This window comes from Anser cygnoides, chromosome 18, assembly GCF_040182565.1.
Source record: "Anser cygnoides isolate HZ-2024a breed goose chromosome 18, Taihu_goose_T2T_genome, whole genome shotgun sequence".
In the NCBI taxonomy this organism is placed as follows: domain Eukaryota; kingdom Metazoa; phylum Chordata; class Aves; order Anseriformes; family Anatidae; genus Anser; species Anser cygnoides.
In genome coordinates, this window is record NC_089890.1 from 11,030,377 (window position 1) to 11,044,406 (window position 14,030).

Consider the following 14,030-nt stretch of genomic DNA (forward strand, 5'->3'; position numbering starts at 1 on the left):
GTCTGAAGGGAGATAAGAAGTGCGGTGAGGCTGTTGCACTTGATTCGGAGGTTGCTCTGCTGTTGCCACCAAGTTATTGATAATTTTGTGCCTCACTACAAATCAAGGCAGGCCAAAGAGTTGATTGTTGATATCTGGTCTGTGCTCCTGGCTTCAGCTTTGTCAGCAGTACTGAAATCGGGTGGCGGGTTTGGGCTCCGGTTGGAAAGCACAGAGTTGTGCAAGCTTCTGGCAAACGTGGGCTTGAAGAAAGGGGAGGCTGAGCATTTTCACTGGTTTCATGAGTGATAACCCCAGGGTTGGCTGAAGAAATGTCACTCTAAATGCAGGTATCGACCTCAACTGAAATATTTTCATTTTATAGTGTGAAATGCCAACAATGATATCTACCTGACGGCTCCCAGATTATAATATCTGTTCCTTACCAGCACGGGTGCAAGCCTTCCATTCAGGCTTACAATGAGTACAAACATGGGTTGCAGTAATATTTCATTTTTGATGGCATAGCAGTGGTTTTTGATTATATAAATCAGGCTTTAGAAAAGGAATACGGCTTTGTGACTGACTGAATAAATAAGTAAATGCAAATGTAAAAGTCCTTACAAATAATAATAAAACCCACTGCTTTCGAATGGACATTCAGGATCAACTAGAAAACATTGCACTCGTGGTGTGAATAGGAGAAATCAGTTGGGTGCAGCATGCAGGCGGGTTCCTGATAAACTAATGCTCCTTCACACAATTTACAATCCAACTGAATTCATTTGCATGACAAAATTGGCTCGGGTATTCATGTGTTGCAGCAAGACAAGTGTAACATTACAAAGAACAAGTAACCATGGGGAAGGTTAATGCAGACAATAAGGAAATACAATGACATGAATCGGGTTCTTCTTTTGCCAACCTTTTATCTGAAATAGAAAAATAACAAGCTCCCACCCCCTGTTCCTTACTTGGGAGTAAAAGAGTTGTTTTATGGAAAAGGGGGGGGGGGAGAAAACGCGCAAAGTTGGCAAAGATCTGTAATTTCTCTTTTTCTACCTGGTGGATCTGAAACGTGTGTGTCTGCTTGTGAGCGTGTGTGTGCGAGGCAGGTGGGAGAGACGAAGGACGGGGCACTGGTGTTTCGGTGTAGGAGGGCGGGCGGTGTGATGTCCTGCTGGAGCCCATCCATCAGCGCAGGCCGTGCGGCTCAGTGGAGCGGGGGGGCCTGGGGAGGTCACCGCCGTGGTGCTGGACCCTGACCTCCCCTAGCGGGAAGCCTCGGGTTGCTGAAATCCCCCTGTACTCTATAAGCTTCTCTGAATACATTTTTGTTTTTTCCATAGGAGCGAGTTCCCTTAAGTGCTCTGCTGCAGGCACGTGGTGCTTGGTGACAACACACTCAGGGTTTACTGGGGAATGAGGGGGGCAGAATTCTTGATTGTCACCTGCAAAGCCCATCATTATTATTAAGTTAAATTAGCGCTGCAAAAAGCTCTAAAAGGTGCAGGATGTGTTAATTATTTCCAGGCATTTTGGCAGTTAGTTTGACTTCGCAGCTTAGTGGGCTGAGGGCTTTTCCTTAAGGCCCTAAGTGCGGTTTCAGTGGGTCTCAAACCATGCAAAAGTCCTAAATTCCTTCCTCAGGGAGCTTTACCGGTGGTTTGGCACAACACCTAGCACTGCGGGATCGGAGCCTTTCGAGCATCCCAGCAGAGTAAACACGCAGCCAGTGGTGCTTTATTGTACTTGCCATTGCTTGGTCCCTTCGGTAGGGGTCTGCGTTAACGTGTTCGGGCCTGGTGCTTTCAGGCCCGGAGCGATGTGCGAGTGCTCGCTCCTCATCCATCGGCAGGAGCAGGAGTCATCTCTCCTAACGTGAGCACTTGATAAATTCGGCATCTAGGGGTCACTTCACGTTCCCTTCCCGTACGTGTACCCGTGCCAGGCTCAGCCTCTCCCCTCTCCTGGGCACCCATCTCTGGGGCCGACCTCAGCCCTCGCAGCTCCGCATCGGGAGCAGAGGCAGTGCTGTGCTGCCTGGGCTGCAGGCTCACAAAGCCGCTCTGGGTCCAGGGCTCTGGAAACCTGCCTCTGCAGGCTGCTCTCGGGGGTTTGCAGCCCACCGACACGTGGTGGCTGCCCCCAGAGCCAGGGCGGAGGAGACCCGAGCCTCGGAGGGCTTCCCGTGGGCTCGGAGGAGCCTCTGCTGCAGGACGCTTCGGTCGGACGCTGCCTCTCGCTCACGTCACTCGCGGCACCGGCGTTGTGCAAACCTCTCGCAGCCGGAGAGGCTGCGTTGAGAGCGAATTCTAATTATTCCAGCCCGGAATTGCGAGGAGAGAAGAGCTGTGCTGGGTAATTGGCTAAATGCTTAGTGCAGGGGGGAAGCTGTCTGAGAACAAGGAAGGCGTCACTCTCCGCGAGCAGACGGCATCGTTTTGCTCATTGTTCTCGAGCTGGAGTGCTGAGCTCCCTTTCCAGCCGGGATTAGGAGCTCTGACACAGGCACTCGCCGAGCACGAGGGCCCCTCTCTGCATCAGCTTTGCTCAGCAGCGCAGCAGGCCTGTCCCTCAATTGCCATCCGCAACAAATCTGTAACAAGTTGACAAACGACTAATTTTAATTTAATCTTTCAGTTTCCGACTTAATGATGAAAGAAAAAAAAAAAATCCAGGGGAAGGAAGTGCTCACCCGCATCTTCCCTTCACACCGTTCACGCAATGGGGGAGTTTCAGTGCAAAAATGGTTAGGAACACAATAAGAGCCTTACGTTTTTGAATTAAATTTAACCCCGGGGTGCCACTGCTTCAGAGCCTTTGGAGGCAGAGTTGTAAATCATGGCAGCAGATTCTGCTTCTGATGAGCACTTCCCATCATGATGACATTTAAACTATTAATTAATTAGGAGAGAGCAAGATGAGAAGATTTGGAATTCTCCCCTTTGGATAATTACTGTCAAACACATTTGTTACTGTAATGAACGAACAGGATGTGACTTCAGTGAGCGTGTTCTCCCTGCATGTGTGTGTTTTCACATTATTACCGTTTCAGCCTGCCTTAAGAGGAGGGAAAAAACAAAACAACAAAAAAAAAACACTTTTTCCGTTGCAACTGTAAATAGAGGTTGTCTGTGTTTTGGGTGCTTTGGCAAAGCTGTAGTTGGGAAGAAGGGAACAGAAAACCAGAGTGAACGTGGCCGACAGATACGCCAGGACCCAGAGCCCGGTGGGTGCGCTGGCTCCTCGCGGTGCAGACCTGACTTGGGACTTGTGTTTGTGCAGGGCCGTTCGCCCTCTTAGCAAGCCAGTGCAAGGCGGTGGCAGCCTTTGGGAGCACAGCCCGTGGAGAAAGCTGCGAAGTGGGCACCACCGGAGACGGAGCAGTGCCAACCAAGATCTCCCCTGGCTTTGCCTGTGCCAGGCACTTTATTGAAGCTCTACCAGTGCCGCCCTCCTTTGCGAGCCTTCCCCATCCCTCTGTTCAAAAAGTGTCTTGAAAGCTTCCCCGGATTTCCCCGTCCCCACCTCTCTGAAGGCAGACACGGCTGCCTTACGGCGTCTCGGCTTCCTGCTAGCCGAGCTCCTTGTTTACTCCTCCGCTGTCGATGTGCCCTTTCGCAGATAATCAATCTTGCTTGGCAGGATCGATTAAAATGAAGTGCGGGTACTCCGCGTGCCGTGGCCTGGCGGGGTGGGTAACTCGGTCGCACCGCCGCGTCCCGAGCTGGGTGCGTGTGGCCGTGCTGGCTCACGGCTGGGGGCAGATAACTAGCTTAAAGGCTTTAAAAACCTGACCCTGCGTCAGGAGAGAGGAATGGGTGTTTGGGGCGTTCCTGGGTGGGCTTGGACAGGAGCTGGGCTGGAGTTTAAGGTCCCCCGCTGTCCTCGGTAGAAATTATTCTAATGGAAAAATCAATCTACAGTTATTTCATGGTAACCAAACACGTGGATTTTAATCTGAAATATCGTCGTTGTCATAAGAGTGCTTACCGTTTTCCTCGGAACTCCTGCCATTTGGGACGCTGATCTTTTCATCGGCTAACTGTAGAAATAGAAATAGTGAATTATTTTCTGGAAAATCAGATGCTGTTTCCAGTGGGAAAAGTAGTAGTAGGAACGTACTCTTGTGGGGGAATTAGGGCAAAATTTGCAGGATGTTTTTGGCTTTTTATTCCCCATGGGGATTCAATGCAAAGCGTTCCATCTTTGCTCTTATTTCTGGGAAATCCAAACAAGAACATTACCAAGCCCCTAAATGACTTTGCTTTTTTTCCTCCAAGTACAACTGGTAAATTATTTTGCAGAGCTGAGCTCCCACGTCGCTCTGTCTTCCCGAGGCATTCAGGATGGCAGGACCACGGTGCTCCCTGCACAGCACCTGGAGCCGAGGTGGGCTCTGCCATGGGCAGCTTAGCTCAGACCCCCCCAGGGAAATTAGTGCTGGAGGGGGGCAGGTCATCACAAGGTGGATTTATTTTATTTTGTGATAAGCATCTTTTCATTTTTAAGATCCATCGATTTAAAAAAAAAATAATAATTATTATTATTTTGACAGAAAATATTGGGCTGTATGAGGAAACAGCTAAAATTTGAATCTCAATTGAGGGATATTTGAGGGGTACGGTAGAATTAATTTTTGTGCTCTGGTATAAACAACGATGGCACTGGAAACCTTTGGAGACAGATAAATGCTTCGTATGTGGGTCGGAAAACATACAGTCAGTGAGCAACAATCATCTTTCTGGAGATTCTAGATAATCCGTGCTTCAAAGCAAAACCTGTGTTTTGGAATATTCATTCTCTGATATTCAAACATCCAACTTTGTTCTTCTAATTATTATTATTCTTTTGATGTTATATCAGACAAGTGCCATAAGGGTCTTAAAAAGGGCAAAATAATTATTTCCTTTATGTCTTAATACCCATGTGATGGGGAGGCTTTGGTGGAGGAAGGAATATTTTTTGACAAATCCAAAGGGGAAAGCTTGGCAACATGGTATAGTTGAGTGTAACCATAAATAAAACCCTGTGTGAATTCCCCCTTGGAGACACTACAGATCTATTGAACAGGGCACCCTCTCTATAAAAATTGTTCTTGAGAGGTAATAGCAAGCTATACATTATGAAAAAATATAGCACAGGGATTTGCTGTACTTGGAGCAAAACTATGAGAAAAATGGTGGGAGGTAATAAGGGATTGTCGTTCCATCCCATTAGAAATGTGTTTTATTCCAGACACCCAGATTTTATCTTCCCCCTGTACCTGAATTAGAAATGAAACTGCCAACTTTCTAGGATGTGCAGGAATCCACAGTAATGTGTTTTTCTTTTTTTTCCTTCCCTTTTCTTTTGGGGAAGCTAATTAGGGCAAACATAGATAAAACACACTGTGTGTTATGAGCTTGTAAATAATGGAAGAGGGTTTCCTGAGGAAATTAGCACTAGGACATGCAGGAAGCTATGAAATCAAATGCTACAAAAATATACTGTATTCTCTATATAGATTAAAATAATAATAAAAAACTAAAACCAGTCATGTACCGAAGGGAATCCTCTAGGATTTGACTGGCACAATCCTGTAAAAGAAGTTCAGTAAAAAAAAATCCACTCATTTCTAAAGAAATTTCCCAGATTAGATTTGTAAATCAAAAACCAATATATAACATGCAAGAATTGATCTGTTTTATATTCCTCAGTTACATTTTTGTGAAGCACATTTAGAAGATTTAGAACGTATTTGCGCCTGCTGGTTGAGCCATTATATGCTTGAGTTCATACATCTATTTGTGAGGCTATAAAACAGGCATCGACTACCCATGTAAATTGTGTTCTCCACAATAAATTATATGCATACTTGCAAAAATACATAACTGCTGTTGGTTGGCTTACGTAGACTGAATACTAATGATGTTTAAAGTTGTATTGTCCCTCTTCTCAGGCCTAATTTAGCCTCTACATCAAAAATTATGTAGGAAAAAACACTTTATCCTCTCACTGAGAAATAAAATGGCACTTACGGGCATCCACATATCTTTCTTTTATGAAACACCACCATTTTCATACTAATTTTAGCTGCATAGGGTTCATGGAAAAGTCTGTCTCATGCAACCCTCTTAGGAGACTTCAGCGTGCGTGTACGTACGCAGCTACAGAAAATGTATTTTGGGGGGGGGTTTATATAAATGAATCGGGCTTTGTGATGCACGCTCACAGATAATACAAGCCTTTATGATGCTCAGAGTATTTTTAATTCCTGAAGTTCAGAGACTTGTGGTGGCACCCCGGGGTTCAGTGCAGAACTACGCCATCCTCGAGCAGGCTGGCAGCCCGTGCAGCAACACGCAGGAGCTGCGCACCTCCCTCTGCCTGATGGCCTTTGAGGCACGGCTGGCTTAACGGATTGATTTTGCTCGTTTTTTTTAATTGTGTTAAGAGCTGTGAAGTTGTGCCTCCTTCCTCAAAGGTTTGGGGCTGCCCCAGCTTCCCCAGCGGGGCTCGCTTACTGCAGGACACGCGGTTGCGCAGCCCGTGTGCCTGCCTGGTGGCCGGACCTCTCCCCGGGGGGTTTCCCTCCTTTAGAGCATTTTCTCCATTGTGCCCGTGTTCCCTCCCCTCCGTTAGGATCAGTCCTGCCTCCACAGCCAGCCGCGTGCCCACGGCTCTGCCTCGGCGAGGAGAATTTCCCCATCCTGCTCCTTCCCCACGCGGGCCGGCCGGGAATATGGATGCTGTCACACAGCTCCTCTGCTGCCCAACGATGTGTAGGAGAACAATATATCCCTTTTATTGGGCGCGCAACCGGGCAGAGGAAGGAGAGAGAAGCAAACCGCCTCCTTTTTCTTCACCCGGCATGTTGCTGGTTTCCTTTTTTTTTTCTCCCTGACACACATCGTCAGCAGCAGCCCAGCCTCTCGCCCTGCCGTAATTTCGCTGAGCCCTCCCGAAGGGGACCCAGCCGAGGGGAGCGGCGTTCTCCAGCGGCACCGGGACGTGCTGCGGGCGGCTGTGCTGCCACGCAGGGAGGATGGCTGGATAACCCACCGCTGCTCCTCCAGCCCGACCTCCGCCACCCTCATACAGAAATTCAGGTCTTTGTGCCCAGTGCTCGCGCTGTGAAGCTGCTGCCAGAAAGCAGGGAGCTGTGGCTGCTTTTTCCAGGGCCCTGAGCTGAAAGGTGGTGAAGGGACAGGTGAGGAGGTGCATGGCAGCACTGGAGGGGACGTGTTGGAGCAGGGAGAAGGGCAGAGCGTGGCCTCCTGAGGCTGTCCTCCTGTTCCCTTCCCGGGTCTCCATGCAGGAGGCTGTGGCCGGCACCAGCAGGCAGAGCGCAGCTCCTGAGTGTCAGCCCGCTAACGAAGGGCCCTGATGAGGGCGGGGGTTTATACATCATTAATACGCATCCGTAGGACCTTGTTGTTTTTTGCAGCGTGTAATCAAATTTTTGACTTTTGCAGAAAAAGTCGTTAGCGGAGGTCTCTGCGGTGCAGCAAAGAGCGGTCGGAGTGGTTCTGGGCAGGGGTCGCTCTCTGGCTGAGCAGCCGCTTGTGGCAGAGCAGAGCACGTGCACAACTTCTGCAACCAGCTTTGTGCAGGAGTCAGTGGAAGAGTAAGCAAAGATAAATTACGCGGTGTAAAATCACACCTGATTTTTTATTCCTCTTACTGAGAATCCTCACGGCAAAGCTTCGGTGTTAACCGTGCTTGGGAAAGGGTGCCAGAGCTTCCCCGACTACACTGATATCAGGGGGTAGAGCGGGGGGACGTGTGTGTGTAACAAAGTTCCAGAAGTGCCTTTAGTGCTGGAAACCGTCTCAGGACAGGTCCCTGATGAGCACTGCACGCGCCTGAAACGTGTCCTCGTGGCAGAGCAGAGCCCCCAGCGCTGCCTCCTGCGCAGCCCGCAGGAGGAACGCGGTGCTTTAATGCCGCCTTTCAGGGCTGCGGTGACTGACAAAGTAACCTAGATATAATTTTCCTTTGTGTCACTTCTAGCTACTAAAATTAGTATTAAGAGACACAGAAAGCTCAGCGCAGTTTTCCCAGTTTATCCTGCGGCTAATCTTTTTATATCATTTTTTCCTTTAAAATCAGGGGGAGGGGGAAGCCCTTTCATTCTCTGCAGCCGGCACGTCTAAACTACTAACATATGTGCTGCTTAGACAACATACAGTAGCTTAGGACTTTTCAAAAACACAGAACCCCTGAATCCAATAAAATTGCAAATTTCACTGTATTTCACAATATCCTAAATAAACATGAACAGCGTGCATTTCTCTTTCTGGCATCAAATATTAATCTGTCCGTGGTCGGAAATGTGCTTTCCATCTTGTGTGCGCTCACATTGGGTAAACACTTGGGAGATTGCTATTCCAGACCTTTCATTCTCTCCTAGAGTCAAGAGCATGACAAATTTTTCTCCTAATTACACCTGCCACTGTTTGCCTTCTAATACTGTAAATCCTCCATCACATAGTTTTTCAGATTCAGGATTAGGTTCCTTTTCTGCCATACAAACGATGGGAGGTGCAATGCGCAGTTAGCAATGCACATTATGAGTGTTTAGGATGGGTTGTCAATTTTTTTTTTTTTTATAAGTGAGAGATCTGTGAGCAGATCTCTCTCCACATTTCACTTGTGATGTTGAACCAGGACTGCTTGGGTTGGTTTTTCTGGCTGTTTTGAACCAGGTGAGCAGTCTCCCCTCTCAGAAAGCACAGCCCCGTGCTAGTCCCCCGCTTTTTTATTTGTTTTGGTTTGTCTCTGGTACTGGGAAATTATTTCATTAGGTCTCCTTGCGTGCCTCGGTATTTTTTAGAGGGCATGGATGGATGCAGCATGGGAGGGGTGCAAGCACGCTGGTACTTCATTTCAGAAATTTGGTAGCTCTGGGAGTGCCCAGGGGTCCCTGTCTGCTCCTGGCTTGCAGCGGGGTCTCCATGGGCACCGTCCTGGCAGCACGCAGACCCCAGGGAAGTGCCTCGGGAGGTTGTTCAGAGTTTGGTTTATTTTGCTTGTGTTCTTGAAAGCCAAAACAGCCAAGACTAACCCACCAGGAAGCCACACAGCGGGGGCATAGCCAGGGCAGAAGGCTGGACACTGGTTTCTTAGCTTCCACCCGGTTTTCCTCCTTGCTCCGCTTTACAGGCAGTGGCGCTGCACTTTGGAAGAGGAAACGCTGGCAGGCGTCTTGGCTCAGAGTAGAAAAACTCACACAGGGTGAGTGGTAGAAGTCCCTGAAACTTGTTTGGCTTCAGCGAAAGGTTGATAGGTGGTGCTGTGGGTGCAGAGGGGGCAGCAGGAGGATGGCTCGTGGCGGTGGCGCCCGGTCCTGCTGCAGAGGGAGGAGTGGTGCCTTCTCTTGGCAAGGAGCAGCAGAGGCTTCCCTTCTCGGTAAGGGTCTTCTCAGGTTTTTGCTGGCTTTGCTAAATGCCTTAAGACGTTGGAGGGAAAATCCTAATGAAGCATAAAGCATGACACTGGCCTCTGTCCTGGCAGGAGCTCCCCCCGCAGGTCTCCCCGCCGGCGAGGTTTCCCTGGGGCCAGGATCCTGCGTAACCTCGGCTGCTCTAGGCCCAGGGTCTCATTTTGCTTTTCCTGGTTGACATTCCCCAGCACTCCGGCTTGCTGATGGCAGCGTTTGTGTTGAATTTAAGCCTCGGCAGGAGAGGCTGCCCGCCCGCTGCCCTTGCACCAGGCCGTGCCTCTGCTCTGCGCGCGGCCGAGCGCCGGGGAGGCCGCCCCCGGCCGCGTCTGCCGCTCTGCCGTGGTGTTTGAGCGAAAGTCTCTTGGGCAAAGCGACCGTTTCGCTTTGCTGGTACAAATCCTCCATTAATGCGTTACAGCAGGGGGCAGAGAAATTGGGCCAGCTCCGAGCTAATCGAGAGTTAATACGCAAATGATGAGCTGATAGAAAAAGAGCCCGTGCGCTACGGGGAAAGGACGCGTGGCGAGGAGGAACAGCAGCAGAGGTATCCGCAGCGCTTGTGCGGGAGGTTAAATTGGCTGCGAAAAGGGTTTTTACACGTACCTTTTGCACGGGTAGCCGAAACACAGCGTGCACGCGCACCGTGCGGCACACCGGGCACGGCCGCTTCGTGCGGTGCGCGGGGAGGCTGCCTGTGCCAGCGCCCCGTGGCTCGAGCGCCAGGCGTAAATGGAGGACGTGAGCCCGGAGAGCTGGAGTGAAACAATTTATTTGATTGCTGGGTAAATAAATAAGCTAAGCTCCTGGTGGATAGAGCCGTCCGTGGTCTTCCCATGCAGCGGTGCGTTTCTCCGCTTGCCTCGCGGCAGTTTTTCAGCCAGCTGCCGGGGAGACAGTAATTCCCTCCCTCCTGGTAGAATTCCAGAAGTTTTGTGGTGGTTGTCAGAAACCTGGGTGGAAGGGAGGAATTTGGTTGAATAGAGATCGGTCTTGATTTTCAAATGTTAAAACATAAACAAATAAAAAATTGCTTCCCACCTAATTTGTTTCACTGCAAGATTTTGGGTGTTTTGCATTCTAATTTTTTCTGAAAAGCAGGAATATTGACTTTTTTTTTTTTGAGTATTCACATTGAAAAGCTCTTGCTTGCAGGAATAGCTGTTCGTTTATTCCTTATATAAAATCCTATCTTTCTTATCAGCTTCATCCCTTCGAGAAAACCCTTTAAGGTAACTTCCAGCTTTGGCTGGGGGACCTCAATACACACGGTTTGGTGTACATACATCTGGTTATTGCTGTGCTCCAGAAGAACTGTGAAAATGCTGTGTTTGTAGCAGAGAAGCCAACCTGCACTTAAAAAGCAAAATCCATGCTTGGTTTTGCGGTGCTCTGTGGCCACAAAGGGGACCTCTTGTCATTCTCAGCCCACCTCGTTTCCATTTGATTCTCCTTTTACTCCGCGTGTGCATTTAATTAATGGTCTCTTAACTAATACTGTTTACTAAAAAGAGGTTGCTGTCATTTGGTGTCTGGGCAAAACGTGGCAAAATCTGTTGAGGTGAACTCAGTAAGGAGATGTGACTAAGCTGACTGAAAAACTACAGGCTCGCTTCGCGCCGAGGGTCGGCAAGGGCTTTTGTACTGCGTTCTGTGGCTCTGCAGCTCGTGCGTGGCAGCAGAAAGCAAGCCTCGGGTAGGGCTGTGGAGCCCTGCATCTCTTCCCGTGGTACCTGGCAGGGCTTAGCAGGGAAGACACGGGCTGTTTTTTTGGCTCATCTGACCGCTGTGGTTCTGTTGGCCACTTCAAACTGCTCTGAAGGGAGGGTCTCACATTCTCGCTTCTCTCCTGGATGAAGACCCCAAGGGCCAACTTTTCTCCTGGCGTGAGTGCTGGGGGTGACCAGCCCTGCCGTGAAGCCGACGTAACCCAAACCAGAGCGCCCAGGCAGATGCCCCAGAGGTGGAGCTGTCGCAGACCCCGTTCTGCTCAGCACTGGGTTTCTTCCGCTTCTTCAGCAAGAAGCAAGCAGCCGCCACTGCCCCCAATCCTCTGTGCCCGAGGCTGCCCCAGGACCGCTTGCAGGGACGATGGGCACGTGGGCAGGGCCGTGTGGGACCAGCGTGGGCCAGCGCTGCCTCCTGGCCCCGCTGATTTACGGCGCTTGGCCGCGGCGGGGACGTTTGGTGGCGGTGACCGGGTTGTGACCCCGGCGGAGAGCAAGGCAGCGTTTCGGCGAAGCACAAACAAAAGGTTAAATGCTCCAGCTCTCGGTGCAGGCAGAGCCAATCATTCTGAAGAGACTGCTCCCCCCCGGTTTAATTGCTTCTTTATTTTGTGTAATATTTCTTGCGCTCGCTTGCGTGCGCGCCCTGCCTCTCACCTGCACTTGTACGCGCGGCCTCGCCCACTCGCCCTCTTTAAAGCATCTCAACGGCAGCCACTTTAAAACTAGGCGGCAGCTATTTTCTACACCTCTTTACAGCGGGCCGGATAACATCTCCATCACACGTGGCAAGTTTAATGAGTTCAATCTCTCAAGGGTTTCGGCGCTGGCTCGCAGGGCTGCAAGCGCGATGCCTGCAGGGGGGCGGCCGGGGCTTGGCAGCGCGGGTACCGCCGGGCATCCTTCCCTGCCTGGCACAGCCTGCTGACTCCGCTCCCCGAACGCCAGTGAGTCAGAGACAATATGTTACAGATCGGCAGCGTGCGAGCGTGTGTGTGGGAGAGCTTGGAGGCACGGGAGCATCTCTTTTGTCTCCTGCCTTCAGCAGAGGGGAGAGGGAAAGCTGCACGCGCCTCCCGAACCAGCTGCCGCCCCCTCCTCCTGCCCTTCCCCAGCAGGGGAAATAAAACAGCAAAGGAAGAGGCTGAAAAGTCTCAAATTTATTTTTAAAAGCTTCCAGAGAAAGTTGCCTTCTAACTAAGTGCGTGGTGCCCACTGTAGTGCTAACAGCAGAAGTGCTGTTTATTTATTATTTTTATTTATTTTTTTGGTGAAATTCCACGCAGTTAAGGTAAAAATGCAAATGCGCAAAGTTTGTCCTGATAAAGAAGGGTGACAAAAAACCAAAGGCAGACGGATCAGTTTCCTGCCCTCTGGCTAACCCTTGCAGGAGAGGGTTAAAATAATCAGCATTTAACTCGGGCAGAGCTCTCTGGTGTCACACGTAGCTGCTTTGCAGCTGATGAAGGGCTTCACAGGCAGGTTGGTGCTGTGCCCCAGATCAGACAGGGACTTGGAGGGGTTTATGCTAAGCAGGAACAGCTGTGATGATCCAAACTGGCTCTCTGCGACCAAACTTCCCCCGTTCCCCAGAGCTGGGAAAGAAAAGCAGAAGGAAAGCCCAGGTGTCCTCGCCTGGAGTGGCGCTGGCTGTTCCCGCTGATGAATGAGCACGGGACATAAACGTTGAACTTTGATTAATTCCCGGTGTCCAAAACCTGCTAGAACTTGGCCATTTGGTCTCATCGAAAGCGGCGCTCAGATGTCACCGTGATAGGAAAAGCAGAAAGCACCTACAGCAGCCGTGGCTGTAAAACATCAGGAGGAGAAAGTGACAGCTCGGAGCCATCTCACTTAACATACCTAAGGGGCTGTGCCGCATAAAGCTGCGCGGCATGAATGGCTTCGCTCATGAGTTGCACCAACAAAGCCATGATGAATTGAACGAAATGAACTGAGGCAGTCCATAAAAAGTGTTTGCCTTCTTTTTAGTCCTGGAATTGGAGTTTATGAAGTGATTGTTCAAGATAAATAGGAACTGCTGCAGTAAGTTCAAACTAGTTTAGAAAACTATATATCCCTAACCCATAAATGGTATTTTTTCCCCCTCAGAGAGCTCATGTTTTCTTTGGGTTGCTTAGGGTTTAAAACTCGGGCTTGACCCGAAACATCGGCAACGTTAATGACATTTAAGAGTAATATCGTGGATTTATGACGCTCTTTTAACTCGGAGGTTTAAAAAGCCAGATCAGACCTCAGTTTCTGTGCCTTGGCGGTGCAGCAGGTCAGTGCTGTGCTCCTCAGCACTGCGCTGTGTCACAGAATCACAGAGTCACGCAATATCCCGAGCTGGAAGGGGCCCGTAAGGGTCATCGGGTCCAACTCGGCATGGGGCAGCCCCATCCAGCTGGGCGCTCCCATGCCCAGGTTTGCGTGGGCTGCCCGGCTGCTTCACTTGTTGAAGCAGGGCCCTACGTGCTCTCCTTCCCGTCCTATACCGAGCCCCAGAAATCAGCATTTGAGATCAAACAGGGGAAAGGCAAATCTCGGTCTCCCCCAGCTTGTCCCCTTCTAACTGTTGGATGATGCTCCTTCAATACAAGGGGTTACATTCGCCTGTGCAAACTGGGGACACCTTGCTTGAATATACCGTGCCTTAGAACAAAGGCATTGTGATTCCCCTGGTGAATATTAGAAATGGATGCACGTATGTACAGAGCGTTTCAGAATAGTGTGATTGCATTTATCCTCCTGCTCTTGATTTTTTTTTTTTTTTTTTTGGAAATTGAAGCTGATCCTTCATGATCCAAACTGTTCTCCTCCGTCCCTTCGCAGCAATCTGGTGAGATGTTCTCAAACGTTTCCCGGGTGTCACTCACATTTGTCAGTTTAAAAGG

At 49.8% G+C, this 14,030-nt stretch overlaps 1 long non-coding RNA gene across 2 annotated transcripts; it reads right to left on the minus strand.

The window, feature by feature from the left end:
- Positions 1-3,386: 3,386 nt before the first annotated feature.
- Positions 3,387-10,268, minus strand: LOC136786597 (uncharacterized). Of its 2 annotated transcripts, XR_010825678.1 has the most exons (3): positions 10,013-10,268; positions 3,976-4,027; positions 3,387-3,885 (listed from the first exon to the last, which is right to left on the minus strand). It is a non-coding gene; the product is annotated as an uncharacterized lncRNA (long non-coding RNA). The 2 variants fall into 2 exon arrangements; XR_010825677.1 differs by lacking the exon at positions 10,013-10,268 and having other exon boundaries at positions 3,976-4,397.
- Between the last annotated feature and the right edge of the window lie 3,762 nt (positions 10,269-14,030).